General features: G+C 41.6%; 1 protein-coding gene across 3 annotated transcripts in view; it reads right to left on the reverse strand.

Moving 5' to 3' along the window:
* The window catches only part of SSBP2 (single stranded DNA binding protein 2), a 256,126-nt gene that overhangs the window by 95,643 nt on the left and 146,560 nt on the right, over window positions 1–13,923 (reverse strand). The gene's annotated exons all lie outside the window — the stretch shown is intronic.

Consider the following 13,923-nt stretch of genomic DNA (forward strand, 5'->3'; position numbering starts at 1 on the left):
GCCCCCTGCCTTCACTAGGGGCAAACCATATGACCATATTTTCTTCTTTTATTCTTCCAGATTTTTCTGGAAAACCATGGGTGTAAAATTCACTACTACTTCTTCTTCTGCCTGTTATTTGGCTTTTCTTATTGCCCCCTGCTTTCCTCTCTCTGACATAATGTCCATTTCTCAACCTTCCCATCTCAGCTCCTCCCTATTCCATCCCATTCTTCCCTCCTTCTGCTTCTCATCTCCTCCCTATCCAATCTAGCTTCCTAGATTTAGTTTGAAACTAAAAAGCTGAATCAGACATTAAAAAGTCTTCCAAGTCATCTTCTTATGGAAAAAGGAGGAGAAATGCTATTAATGCCGTCTGCAGGCATTGTACCAAGCAGCTGATAGTTCTCAGAAGAAGAAAAAACGTTAAAAAAAGAGGTGACAGCTGCTCAGCACAGCTTCTAGTAGTATTCTGGTGTTCTTTTGCCACTCCTTTTGTAGTTAAAGAGCTGACTCAGAAATACTTTATAATGTTTGATTCAGTTAGTTTTACTTTCAAATGATCACTAAGAAACTAGAAAAAAATTATTAAGGAAAGTAAGATTTTTGTTTAATGTACATAATTTTAAATGCAGAACTTTTTATTAGTGTTACAATACATACATTACTTTAGTGTGGATACCAAATAGAGCCATTCTATAATCACAGAAAGAGATTTCAGAGTAGTGTTTCATTCTGGCATCTCATCATTTCAAGAATAGGTGAGACACTTGGCTTTTAGTCTTTCAAGGAAACTAAAACATGGTGATATGCCCTATTGTGTCTTATTGTTTAAGTATAGTGCCTTGTTTTTTAAAGAGAAATCACAATTAGGGTCACCAACTGTCTAATCACACAGACCTGAACACCCTTATTCCTCCCCCTCCCCCACCCTTCTGAGGCCCCGCCCCGCTCACTCCATTACCCACTCCCTCCGTCACTCGCTCTCACTTTCACTGGGCTGGGGCAGGGAGTTGGAGTAAGGGAGGGGGTGTTCAGAGTGTGGGAGGGGGCTCTGGGCTGAGCTTGGGGCAGGGGTTGGGGTGCAAGGGGGGTGCAGGGTGCAAGTTCTGGGAGGGAGTTTGGGTGCAGGAGGGAGCTCCGGGCTGGGGCATGGGGTTGGGGTGCAACAGGTGGTGTGGGGTGCAGGCTCTGGGAGGGAGTTTGGGTGTGGGAAGGGGGCTCAGGGCTGGGGCAGGGGTTTGGGGTGCGGGCTCCGGCCAGGCGGCACTTACCTCGGGCAGCTCCTAGGCGGCAGCACAGCAGGGTTTAAATCAGGGTCCCTGCCTGCCCTGGCCTCACACCACTCCCAGAAGTGGCTGGCACATCCATGCGTTCCCTGGAGGGGTCAGGGGGCTCCATGCACTGCCCCTGCCTGCAGGCACTGCACCCGCAGCTCCCATTGGCTGCAGTTCCAGGCCAATGGGAGCTGCAGAGTCAGCACTCAGGATGGGGGCAGTTTGTTTACATTGGCCATTTGTGGCTGGCACTTCCCACAGCTCCCATTGGCTGGGAACGGCGAACCGCGGACACTGGGAGCTGTGGGCAGCCATGCCTACGGATGGTCAACATCAGCAAAATATCTTGTGGCCTGCAATCAGATCATCCTGATTGTCCGCATGCGGCCTGCGGGCCGGTAGGTTGCCCACCACTGGTGTAGACCCTGCTAGTATGCACTAAAGGTTGCCTAGTGCACTTTACCATAATACTGTTTCAAACAGCACTACACTAAAGCACACCAGATAGTCTATGCAGACCAATTAATGTGCAACATGTAGTACACTTTGGAAATCACACGCTCATAGTGTGCATTACCCCTCTGTGTAGGCAAGCCCCAAAATACAGCTGTTCTTCCTAGCCAAAACCAAAAGCCATTAGCTACAAATGATTGTGAACATACCTAAATGGTGCTTTGGACAATAAAACGAGCTTAAATTATTGAAGAGAATTCTTCCACTAAATGGAAAGACAAGTTTGGACTGAGGCCAAACCTACTAGTCAGTTTAAACCAGATTTTGTTTACAATGACTGTACCTAAGTGGGAACATTTCAAACTAAAATGCTTTCAGATATAATAGTGTGGATGGAAAGACTCAATAAACCACCCTTCACAAAAATAAAAGGTACATACAAGAAGCATACAGTCTCTCACTTATCTTACTCTGTCCAAATTCTTAAGTTATAAGAATCAATTCTTAAATTATAATAGTTGGTTAATTCTAGAAAAAAATTGCATCTCTGCTATAGTTTCTCTACAGTACTGGTACTTAGAAATTAATGTACTTTACTCTAAAAGTATTAACAGAAAATTTTTCAAAAGTGGCCGATTGAATTATGCTTGTAACACTCATATTTCATGCAGAATTGCACAATTTGCCTGTCTGGTGTGTGGAAATATCTGTTTACACCTACTAATTTCACTTTTACATTCTGGGCATATTGCTTATTATTAATCATCTGCAATATTAACTACACACTATAGTTATACAACTTCTCACATATACTTCCATACAATTAATACATCTGTAAGTTTAGATGCCTGCATATTACCATAATACACATGAAAACTGTCATTATCCAGAACTAATACCTCTCTTTGTTATTTCAATTTGGCAACCATGTCATAAAATATAAAATAATCTATGCTAATCACAATAGACCTGGATATGTTTTTCTTACTTAGGAAAAGAAATGTGAAGTACATGATTATGTTAAAATTCCATCCTTTTAAACAGCAAAATAAATACATCAATAATGAAAATCTTTATGGTTTTTGTGCTATTGAAATGAATAAAACTCAGCAAAAATGGACCAAATGTTATACCAGGATTACGAAGTCAGCTAAATAACCTCTGCATTTCTAGACTAGCTTTTGTTTTCAATAGGGCCCCTGTAATAGGGTGTTGGTGCCAAGGCACATGCATGTGTTCCAGCACCGTTTCAAATCTCTGGACTGTAACTGAATTGGGTGACCCAGGGCCATGTGATCATAATGTAAAGGTAGCCCCTCCGATAAGATAGGCTGCCAGATTTTGAAGAAGGGGGAAACCTGTAGGGCGCAGGAAGGGTCTCTGGCAGTACAGTCAGGATGGAGGGAAGCCTGTCAGGATTCAAGCAGTTCCTGGTGAAGAGAGAGCGAGATACAACTCTGCAGAGAGCAAGAAGTACAGTGAGACTCTCTTCAGCGGTACAGGTGGAAGAGGAAGCCCACAACTGGAGCTCTGAGACAAGGGCTGAAGAGACTGAGAGGAACTCTGGGTTAAAAGGGTTTGTTAAAACATACATGTGCCTGGAAAGGGAAAAGGATCAGATTGTGTTTTTGTTATGCCTTATAAACCAGACAATTGTCTACACTGCAATTAGACACCCATGGGTGGCCCGTGCCAGCTGACTTGGGCTCGTGGAGCTTGGCTTGTTTTCACAACAGTGTAGACTTCTGGGGTCAGACTAGAATCTGGGCTCTAGGAGCCTGTGAGGTGAGAGGGTCCCAGAACTCGGGCTGAAGCCCATGCCTGTAAGTCTATACTGCAATTAAACAGCCCCGCAGCCTGAGCCCCGTAAGTCCAAGTCAGCTGGCACAGGCCGACTGCAGGATTTTAACTGTAGTATAGACATATCCCAAGAAGAGCCATATTATTTGAAGATTTGAAGTACCTGTGTGGGTACATCAGAAGGGGAAACTGAGGGACCACTCCAGAAGTAAACTGAGGCAGTTGACTTGCAGAGGTGCAGTCCCAGTATCCCCCACCCCCTCAGATCCCCCCCGGGCATCCCCTCTCTATTACAGGGCATTGTTCTTTTACCTCCACATCACAGTTTTAAAAGAAAGCCCACACTCTAAAGCCTGAAGCCTGTTAAATGCAAATACATTAAAATATTTAATATCTCTTTGAGATTTCAACAGACAGTACAAAAAGAAAACTTTATTAAAAACATTTTTCTGAAAAGAATACCACCCTAATAATAAAATAAAGGAGCAAAATTTACCCAATTTTTCCATATACTATGATCCTTCATTTTATGTATTCCATTGGTGTAGCCTTTTACTGAGCAGCTCTCTTGCCACCATGCTTAAGAAAACCCTCAGAACTGCCAAAGACCCCCTTTGAATTAAGTGAAAATCTCAGTAAAATAGGCCCAATCTTGCAAAAACTTATTTAATGCTCATGTAAAGAACATATTTTTGTCTACATGGAGATCTCAGAAGTGCTGAGCATCCACAAATTTCACTTAAGTCTCTGGGATCTGTGGGTGCTCAACATCTTTGAAAATTAAGTCCCGGTACTCAAATAAGATCCCCAAAATAAATAGTTTAGTTTATAACTGTTCAACCTAGCCATGTTTTTTTGGACTCTGGGTTTTACACTAGCATTTAGTAATGGTGGCCCAGATCCACAAAGATATTTTGGCAGCTAACCCCCAGTGTTAGGCACCTAAGTCTCATCTTTAGGTGTCATGGCAATCCACTAAACCCACTGTCAGCTGCCGCCAAACCCTTTAGGACATGAAAACTTGCTCGGTGCCTTTGTTTTGGCAGTAAAAGTTCCCTAAGAGCCTTAGGTTCTGCCTCTGGGCATGAGCACCACTGCTTCACTCTAAGCGTTGGGACACCTATCTCTCGCCTAGGCCCCAGAGCGATCCATGAACCAGGGGAAGATAGGCAGGCAGACATCTACACTCAGGGCTTGATCTGGTAGGCATGATCACAGGCCATCTAACTCCACATAAAATGGGGAGAGGGGGGAGAAAAGGAGGAAGACAACCTCCCTTATAACCCTTAGCCCAGTGGCTAGAGGAAGAATATCTCTTATAACCTGTAGCCCAGTGGTTCACCCAGGAGGTGGGAGACCAGCTGTTTAAGTCTCCCCTCATCCAGAGGAGAAGGAATTTGAACAGAAATCTGCCACCTCTCAGGTGACTACTCTAATCACTAGGCTATGAACTACTCTTGTGTGGGTTCCCATCAATCTCTCCTATTGAAGTTGATCCACTTTAATTAAAGAATTATATATTAATTGGGCCAGAGAAAGAATGAGAATGACTCTATAATTCAGTGGTTTGGGCACTCACCTGAGATGTGGCAGATCCCCATTCAAATCCTCCTCACCTGGCTGACGGGGGACCTCCTCCTCAGCTGTTTTGAGTGGAGTTAGGTGGCTCTAGGCACACCTAGTGGATCACACCCTCCAGACAAGATAAGCAGCTGAACACCTTTCTTCCCCCAGTTTGAGGATCACAAGCAGAGATGGGCTCTTCCAAGAAGACAAGACACAGGCACCTTTCTCCATGAGAAGGATGGAGCTTAGGACACACACCTCTCATCTGCATCTGCCATTGGCCAGCTTAGGTGGGGAGCTGCCTAGCATGCTGGCTTCTGTGAATCGCATTCTAAGGCACCTAACTCACCCCATCCATTGTAGAGGGAGACCAGGCAGCTAACACAGGCTTTGCAGATCATATTGTTGTTCCAGCGATTTTCTAGGTACCTAAGTCTCTTTGTGGATACGGGCCAGTAGGTACTTGAACTTGCAGAAAGATACTTTCTGGATCTCAGGGCATTTCTGAGAGCTCTGTTTTACTTCAGGTGACAGGAAAGTCTAGATAGTCATTTCAAACTAAGCTAGGAGAACAGAGTCTTTAACTCTTATTGAAAATGGTTTTCAGGTTAGCCTCATCATTTTTGGTCCATCTCAAGGGTAGATTCACCTCCTCTACTGCATTTCAACTGCTTTATAAAGCATAAACAGGACATTTATGTAGCACTAAATCACTGCCTCAGATTCAAATGAATCAACAAAATCCTTTCAACTAAGTTCCTAAAACTTAAAAACAGATGCAACACTAACTGAATAATTATAAAATCTCAAAATTGAGACTATTGTAATCAAAACTTCAAGATAGCATTCCCAAAATAGGAATTCCTAACTTTAAAAATAGTATTTAACTACTTCCCATGGGGTGTTGCGAAGTTAAATACATTATAGATGCTGAGGCACAGAGATGCTACATTAACGGAGGCCATATAAGTATCCAAGATAGAAAAATAAAAATCAATTTTAACATCAATTGAGGAATGCGAAATTAAAGCCTTTTTTGAAATATCAGGAGAACTTCTAAATAAAATGATCCAGTCTATACTGAGGAAGCATCTTGTAACAGTGCATAATTTTAACACATACAACTCTATTATTCTAAACACAGCACTTTTATTAAATGTTATTTTAGCTAAGAGACAATTATAAATATCATACTATAATCCAGAGATGTCAATTCCTTTTTGATTGAAAAAAGCTATACCACACAGAATTCAAGTTCTTGAGAGACCAAGAGGACTTATTTATAATCTGTCAAGTCCTTTTCCCTTAGCACAAAAGGAAACATTAAGGGTGGGACTTTATTTAGATGTCTTACAAACAAATAACATCCGTGATCACAGAAAGAGGAAAATTCAAATCTACAAACAAAACATTTTTTATCCAGGATAGAAGAAAAACTATAATTGTCTTTGCAATACTTATATTTAGAGATAGAAGTGAAATATGTACATAACAGAAATATATAGATGACTGTGTTCTGTGTGGCTCTGGAAACTAAGGGCTTGTCTACGCTTAAAATGCTTCAGCAGCACAGGTGTACCACTGCAGCGGTACTGCAGTAGTGCTTCAATGTAGACACTACACTGACAAGAAGGATTCTCTCATCAGCATAGGTAATCCACCTCTCCGAGAGACAGTAGCTAGATCAACAGAAGAATTCTTCCATCAATCTAGTGCTGTCTACATGGGGACTTAGGTTGGTTTAACTATGCCACTCAGGGGTGTGGATTTTTCACATCCCGGACTGGCATAGTTAAATGGGCCTATAAGAGAAGAAAAGAACAGTTATGGCACAGTTCCTCTTATGGGCCCAAAGTATTTGAAAAACAAAACCTTAATAACGATTTTAGGGAAGACAAGGGCACCAATCACTGCTACCCACAATCCATAAATCTGTATAAGTTAAAACTTGCTCAAATGCAATTTAAGTGAACTTTTTACTGACGTAACTTATTTAAGAATAAGAGTGCCATATTTCAGTACAAGAGTACCCACATAGAGACTTTCACTGAAATAACTAAAGGTGTTGTTAGTTATTTTGGTTCTAGTTTCCATGTAGATAAGCCCCAAAACAGACATGGCAGATCCTCAGCAGCTGTAAATTATCATAGTTTCATTGAAATCAATGGAGATATGACAATTTAAACAAGCTGAGGATATGCCCCAGAGTGTTTCCCATGTAACAAATAATTCTGAAAAGGTCCATAGATGGTCATTTTATGTTCAAAAAGTTTGTTTCTTGGTTTATCTTTTCTACTAGTTTGACAAATGATGATCTGTCCATGAAAGACTTTTACAGGCCTCTTAGTAGTAGTTCCTGCCTGTGGTCATTTCACAAGTTAAGAGAGATCTTCTTTCTCAACAGATGTTTGAATTTCAAGAGGGGTCTAAAGACTGCATTTGTTTGAAAGACATTTATTTGAAGCCTTTGTTTTGGGAAAGAATAAAATCCCTGTACCACATAACATAAAAGCCTGTCTTCAGTTGGACAGATTGACATCTGTGGTCAAGAGCTGTAAGAGCCTTCCACCTGTCAGTGTTCTCACTTTAGAATCAATCATGCATCAAGCATGAAGGCCCTCACTGTGTAAGTATTAACAGATACTGTAAATCCTGCAGAGGCATCACAGATTCTTGTTAAAGAGCACTTCTAGTAGCCTAAAATGAAAAAAATAAGGGATGAGCTTTAAGGACTACGATGAAGATGTAACAAAGATGAGACAAAATTTTACCAAATTCTGATTCTGGTTGACTACCATGAGAGCACAACTTGATATTCTCTCTCATTTTTGGCAGAAGCAGAACTCAACAGGGACACACAGACAAATTAATTATTAGGTTGTCACTGAACGCAAAGTATTAAAAACATATAGAGCTCAAATCACCCTTAGGTTCTACTTGTTTCCACAGGTGTACGTCAAAATGCAGAGCCCCTGGTGGTAGATAGTCCACGTAGAGGAAGACACCTATAACCCTCTGTGCCAGTGGGCCCCCAAATAGTCAGTGCTGCCATAAAAATAGGGTAGGTGGATGTGGCAAAGGCAATTGCAGCTAGGATGTGCTGATTCAATGCATACCTAGGGCAGCCTAAAGTGGTGAAGTTCATATGAAGTTCTGACTTCACTTTAAAGTTGCTCTCCTATGGCAGAATCCTCAATGAGGATGTCAAACAAAACAAACAGTGTCAGCCCTCTGCCACTGATGCCCTCCAGAGGTTGAGGTGCACCTGCTGATACAGGAGTAGACGGTGCAATTTTGTGTTTCCTTTCACTAGCTGAGGTGAGTAGAGCCCATATATTATATAAAGCCAGAAGTATTCACCTCAGGTAGTAAAACGTCACTCTGGTGCAGACAGGTGCAAGAAAGAAGCAGGACCTCACTTTTAATATTACTACACACAAATAAATCTGCACTGAAAATGGTTCCCTAATTTGATGAAAGCTAATTAAGTTAACGAGAGATAAACATTTTCCTTGAATGAATCATATCCTGGAAAGATAACAACCAACAGTTTCAAAAGTGACTAGTGGTTTCCAAGCCTCCCTTTTCCTGAGCCCTACTTGAGACACCTCAAAAGGGCCCGATTTTCAGCAAGTGCTGAAAACTCACTCTCTGAAAATCAAGCATCTTTAAAAGATGTTTAGGGGTGGGCAACTAAAATTTGAAGCATCAAAAAATCACTAGTCACATTTTAGCATCTTGGTCATCAGCTTTAACCACATTATCATTAAGGTTAGAAAATGCAATTTATTTCTGCTTCTGTGTATTTCATATACCAGCTCAAAGAAAGAGATAGTTTGTACACATAATGCTGTGCTAGTGAAGACAACCCTAATATGCAAATTGTAAAATATTATAATGCTAATAAGACACAACATTATAAAAAAGTAACGTTGCAAAAGAGTACTGTTTTACATTCATACACATACATTTTATATATTTATATAATGTTCTTTTCAGCTATACGTACACATATAAAACATCATTTTGTAATAAATGATACCTCTCCTATTTTACTGTGCATCATCTTGATAAGTCTTTTACTTGTGCAGGGAAGATTAATGTCTGATGTCTCTAGTTTTAAACATATTGATAAAATCCACAGTAAGTCTAGCTCCAAATTTGAAAATGAGTTAGTTGTATTGTACAGAGTTGCAGTGTTCCTCTTCAAGGTATACAGCTCTCTAATAAGGCAAGTAGCCAAAAATCATTTACCTTATATTAGTAGGAAACTGGAAAAACAGTTTATATCAGTTTCTGAAATATGCTTCTGAAAGGCCAGAAACCACAAAAACTCTTCTAACATGGGCCTCAATCCCCCGTTCAAGACTACAAGGTAACTGGTATAGGTTCTGGAACAATAGTTGGAGATGGCGTCAGCTAAACTGTCTGTGTTTTAAGAAGCTGTGCTCCAGAGTGCCTTGAACAGGGGCGGCTCTAGGTATTTTGCCGCCCCAAGCACGGCACGCAGGCTGCCTTCGGCGGCTTGCCTGCGGGAGGTCCCCAGTCCCACGGATTTGGCGGCATGCCTGCGGGAGGTCCGCTGAAGCCGCGGGACCAGTGGACCTTCCACAGGCATGCCACCGAAGGCAGCCTGCCTGCCACCCTTGCGGTGACCGGCAGAGCGCCCCGCATGGCTTGCCGCCCCAAGCACGCGCTTGGCGTGCTGGTGCCGGAGCCGCCCTGGCCTTGAAGACAATTATTGTAGTTTTTTCAAGAATTCTCAGACTGTAAGAAGGAACTAAACCATTCCTGAAAATTAAAAAGGAACTATTTACTTGATGAAGAAAATGGTTACCTGGACTTGCTTACTTTTGACTGATTTTCTAAAAAAGGTAGAGCCTCCTCAACCAACTGTCCAGTGGTTGAATCTTGGGAAAGTCACTTGTGCTGCATAGAGTGCTTCAAATATGAGGTATAAAGAGAACTATTATTGGTAAAGGAAAACAATGTGGGCCTTCAACGCCTTACAGAATGATCTAAAAAATAAAACTGAGACCTGGAATAGCGCTAGAAGACAAAATTATTTTACAGTCAATAACCTGTTTACAGATTCTACTTGACTTCTCGCCAAAAGAGATTGTCACCAGAAAGTGAAAGACAAATTAAATACACTTTAGAACTAACCAACTTTTTAAAGTAGTAACCCAAAGGCCAAAAACCTGGCTATCAGGAAAATCATGTCTGTTAAAATTTGAGCTGCTAAGACTCTGAATGAACTTTATGTGAATTCACCTCAGGAAAGAAGATCTTGTACCAATTTGTGTGTAACATATCAGTGGAATAGACGTGCATGAGAATGAAGTGAGCTCTGTACAATGATGCTAACTGGTCTCAAAACACCTCTTAAATACAGCATCCTTTCATGTGATACCAGTTTTTCTAAGTCAAACTAATTTTCTTGGTTGAGTATGTGTCATCTTAAGCAAGAGTGAAAGAGAAGGATCAATGTTGGTTGAAAAAATTGCAGTGTTTCAGAGCTTCAATGTATATCCCAACTAAAGTTTTGAAAATGGAAGAGTGCTCATTTGAGTAGAAATACACGAAATAGACAGTATATAAAAAGAACTCTTGTTGGCCTCATAAAATAATTCTGGGCAAGGTTATCCAAGTCTGATGGCCTGACTCTAAGCTAAAAGCCTGAGTTAAGACTCTGTTTGATACGGGTATTTTAATGTTACTTCCTAAAGAGTCCATTCTTTATTTTGTCAAAGAAACCCTCTAAAAACTTCACTTACTTCAAAGTCTGAAGACTACCAAGTATGAAAATGTGAAAAGGTCGAGGGAAGTAAACAGTTTGGTGTCTGACTTTACCAACAAGGACCTGGCCCTTTCATCAAGGAGCACTTCCTCTTCTTTGTTCTCCATTCTTGCTTTCAATGAACTGGTCAAAGAAGGAGGTGTGAAACTCCAGTAGTCTGTAAGTTTTAAAACCTTAAAGGTATCAAACCTTAGCATTCAAACACAGCATACCTCTGGCTCTAAAACCACCATGCAAAGGGTTGCCAGGTGTCCGGAACATCCGGTTGAAAAGAGAAACTGGCAGCAAGTCTAGTTACCTGCAGTAACTGCCCTCCACCACCAGGGGGGAAGAGCAGCAGCTGCAGCTGGAGCCTGGCGTCGCCGCGCTACTTAGCAGCTGCTACTCTTCCTGCCCCCTAGCCTGAAGGAGAGAATCGGCTGGCTCCCGGACTGAGCTCCAAAATAGGTACCGGTGCCATCCCGGGGCTGTAACCTCTCATTCCCCACTGTGCCCCGCTGTGCCCCAATTTCCCCAGCCCCTCGCTCCAAGGACCAACACCCGTCCCTGCCCTGCTGACCCCTGATTTCCCTGACCCCCGTGCCCCAATTGGGAAGGTGTTCAGGCTCCACATCAGCTCCTCCCAGCCCAACTCTGCAGGCAGCAGGTGAGTCCTGGTGGATTTATCAAGATTTAAAGATATTCTGCTTTCAACTGTTGAGTTGCTTAGAATCACATAATAATAAAGTTGCTTGGTATGGGTAGGAAAGGGTTCTATAAGGCTTGCCCATTTGAAGTAGCTTATCTGCTATCTCTGTTAACAACCCAAGTTGAAATATTCTTGATGGGGGAAAAGCAATTTATGGATGTAATCTGATCCACTCCCAACATGCCTGACAAAGCCTCCTTAGTTATTTTATATAAAACTTCAGTCCTTGTTCCAATAGTTCTGACAAAAGGGGAGGTACAAGAATGTCCACTGAAAAAAGTGTTATGACCTCAGCCAAAAAGCTAAATATTACAATTCCCATTCAAATACACCAATTGAATGAACAGTCCTGCTTCCTAGAGTTCAACTTCAAATCACTTAGTAGATTGATTGAAGGTGATGTTACAATGTTCTAAAAAGAAGAAAAAAAAACTTGCTGAAAGTGTAGTGGCTATATCAGATTCAGAGTGCTATGAGCACAAAGTGAAAAGACAAAAGAGGTCAATTTCCAATCTCCAGTGAATAAGAAGAATGGGAGCTAGTAGAATTTGCTTGCAGAAGTTGAGTGTGATCACAAGTATTACAAAACAAACAAAAACCCCACTGTAAATAACATAAGGTTACTATTTACTTTTCATTTGTAATTTTAACCTCATTCATGAAATAATGTCTGTTACAAAATGTAACACCATTCATGGCTGTACCTTTCCCAGGATGACACAAAAAAATCAAATAACTTTTTAACACAATTTTAAGCTTGTTTGAAACCCTGCAATAAAAACAATATTTTAAGGTATAAACAAAACAACAATTCAACCGATATTTTAACCTATTGATTAATCTATAATATACTTATTTACACGTGTGCAAAGTGATTCTATTGTAGCAAATCAGAATGGCACTATTTATAACCACTTTTCTTAGGTATAAATGACCTACAATGCACAAGGCAGAAGAGAATCAAGATTTTTAGATCTCCACCAATATCATTTTCCTTTTTACCTAGGCCCCAAATTGGCAAAGCCCTTTAACGCAAGCTTAATTTTAAGCATGTGCTTTAGTGTTCTGCTGAATAACTTTGAACACTTGCAAAGTAATGGACAATGGAATTAAGAGATGTTATGGGTTTTTTTTAAGACAATTTACTTTCAACTGTCATCGATCTCTGGTTCCTCATAGTATGTACAAGAGCTTACATCTCCCAGATAAAGGTGCCACGACGACTCCTCGTTGTTTTTACCTAAAATGAAGGCTCTTTATTAGTTGGGCTAGATTGTAAAACACTAACTACAACAACCTACATGTCTTAAGTGACCCGCTAGTAGCTGAACAGGAGCAATTCCAAAATCTATGTTAAGTTTATCATTAGGGCCCTATCAATTTCATGGTGGAGAAAAACATCTCACAGACTGTGAAATAGCCCTTCCCCATGAAATCCGATGCCCCCTTATTCCCGAGAAAAGGGGCTCCTCACTCCGGCTCGGCTGTGGAGGGACAGGACTTGTCCATTCCCTGCACAGCTGCTCTGTCGGGGTGGAAGACTAGACTCCTCTGGGTGCCTCCCCCTGCTGCAAGATGCTCTCTGGGTCTGGGCAGCAGCCCCAGAGGTTCCTGCAGCTGGAGGAGACTTGTGGAGTTGGGTCTGATTTTCCCTGTGCTGCTGGGAGCACCCCAGCAAAAGGGGCTCCTAGCTCCGACTGGGCTGAGGAGGGACAGGACTTGTCCATCCCTTGAATAGCTGCTCTGGGGCAAGGAGGTGGGAGATCAGATCCACCTCCACCTCTGGGGATGTCCTGCGGCTGCAGGAAGCTCTGCAGTTGCTGACTTCAGAGTCCAGCACTAAAGGCAGCACAGAAGTAAGCCCATCACCCCCCCACAAGAGGTTTGCAACACCCCCTCCCATCCCCTTTTGGCTCGGGACCCCCATGGTACAACACTATGAAATTTCAGATTTAAACATCTGAAAACATGAAATTTACCAATTTTCAAATCCTATGGCTGTAAAATTGACCATAATGGACCATGAATTTGGTAGGGCCCTAGTTATCATTCTTCAACATATGGTACTTTTTATTTAAATGTATTTTTGTTTAACTAGAGTATCTGAAGCTGTTTAATCTTAGCTGCTGCAGAAAAAAAAAAAAGATTAGAAGAGCTAGGTGCCAGTAACAAAAGGTTATCAATTTGTTTCCAAGCCAGTATGGGATCACATTCTTCCAAACTTCCTGTCCACTGCCATAGCAAAGATCAAACAGAGAACATTAAGCAAGAAGTTGTAGGCTTGGACTTCACTTTAAAAACTCCTGGTGGTCTATCTTTGTCATCTTTGCTCAATGGTGAAACTTGCTAATTGCTTTCCC

The sequence above is a fragment of the Mauremys reevesii genome, linkage group 6 (assembly GCF_016161935.1).
Source record: "Mauremys reevesii isolate NIE-2019 linkage group 6, ASM1616193v1, whole genome shotgun sequence".
Classification (NCBI taxonomy): domain Eukaryota; kingdom Metazoa; phylum Chordata; order Testudines; family Geoemydidae; genus Mauremys; species Mauremys reevesii.